We start from the raw sequence: 1,710 nt of genomic DNA, 5'->3' as shown, positions 1-1,710 counted from the left end.
CGCAGGGGTGCGTGGCCTGCCAACCTTTGGCTGGAAGAGCAGCCGGAGCCTCAGAGAGCGAGGGCTGGACTCTTGAGATGAGATGGGAACAGGTTCATGCTCTGCCCCGGCTCATGAAGCCAAGCTGAGAATTTGTTCTTAAAAATCCCAGGAAAGGAAGGAGGAGTTTCTTTTTCCTCCCCAGGGCACAAGCGCATCTGGCACCCGGCGTGCCTTCTACCTGCCAGGAGGTGACTCGCCCGAGGCGGCATGGCAAGGCAGATCCAGAATATTTTTAGTTCACATAGGTTTATACTCAATTTTATTTTGACACCAATTACGGCCGCCCTCGGCTGTGCCGCTCCGCGCAGGACGCTCCTGCCCGGAGCCTTTCCCGGCTCTCCCCTGGCTGCAGAGCAGGGAGCGGTGACCTTCGGTGGCCACGACGGTCTCGTCCTTCCCGTGAAGGGAGCTGGGCTGTGCAGGCAGGCTGTGGGCAGGGGCAGTCCTGCTCCGCTGTCTGTCATGGCACTCTTCACATTTCTCCCGCTGCTCCGCATTTGGCCCCAGCTGAGCTCTCAGCCCTGACTGCTGGGTAAATTCTCCTGCTCATGTCGGACATGTCCCAGCCTGTGATCCTGGACGAGTTTCTACCGAGCAGAGAAATCAGCAGGGGTTACCAATCCAGCTCACCTCTGTAGTTTAACAAGCTTTAAAGAGGGGAGGTATTTTACTGTGGAGTTAAATATGTGGGACTTGGAGATTTTTTAAAGAGAAGAATTAGGCATCCCATGAGAGGAGAGAGACACAGCTTGTCACCGGGGCATGCCGACTCTGTGCAGCTGAGTTTTCTCTTCTTTCTGCAGTGCTTTTTGTTCTTTCTGCATGCTTGTGCATGATATGTATCTGGGCATTTTGTCTGAGGACAAATAAGCGGGATCATATATATAGTGAGGATAAAGTAATATACACAAGGATGGTATTGTGGGTATTTCTCTCTTCAGCATGGAAGATACTTAGCACATTGCATCTTCATTCCTAGTCTACACCAGGTAATGGCTGTGGTTTTAGTTTTTAAGCATGCAGTGAGTACGCAGAAAAAGTAATTGAGCATTCAAAGACCATTTCACACATTTTCTAAGAGTTTTCAAAGTGCTATTCATCCACTGCGTTCAGAATGGTTAATGTTTTATCTGCACCATTTCCAGCTGAATCCTGTGAGATTCCCCTTAGAAAGGCAAAGCACAGAGCATCCTTCAGCTGGGAGGAGAGGGGAGATCAGCACGTGGTACTTGCTCTTCTTGATCTTGTCACATCCTTACAGCTTGGTGTTTTGCTAGGTTGTCTGGAGTCTCCCACCAGAGACATGGAGAGGCTGTAGCTGGTGCTGAGTGCTCGCAGCACCGGTCGTGGCTTCCCAGGTTGGCATTTCATCCTTCCCTCTTGCTGCTGCTGCCTCGATGCTGTGGCTGTTGGCTGCTGGCACGTACTGAGTGGTGGCTCCCCGTTGTGCTTCGGTGTGGCCGTTCCGTGCCCTCCAGCACTCGGCTCGCTGCAGCCGAGCATTGGGGCTGCACGGGAGGAAGGGGCAATGCCTGCTTCTGCCAGCCTGTGCCAGGCAGGGGGAATGGTGAAAGCAGGGAGTGATAATGGTTTGGAAATTTCTACTACACTGGAGTCTACCCACGGACATCCAATAGACTCCTCATAATGCAGGAGGAAGCAGTCAAG

This window comes from Phaethon lepturus, unplaced genomic scaffold (assembly GCF_000687285.1).
Source record: "Phaethon lepturus isolate BGI_N335 unplaced genomic scaffold, ASM68728v1 scaffold7339, whole genome shotgun sequence".
NCBI classification, from domain to species: domain Eukaryota; kingdom Metazoa; phylum Chordata; class Aves; order Phaethontiformes; family Phaethontidae; genus Phaethon; species Phaethon lepturus.
The sequence above is the reverse complement of the archived record's forward strand: the minus strand, read 5'-3'. Positions refer to the sequence as shown.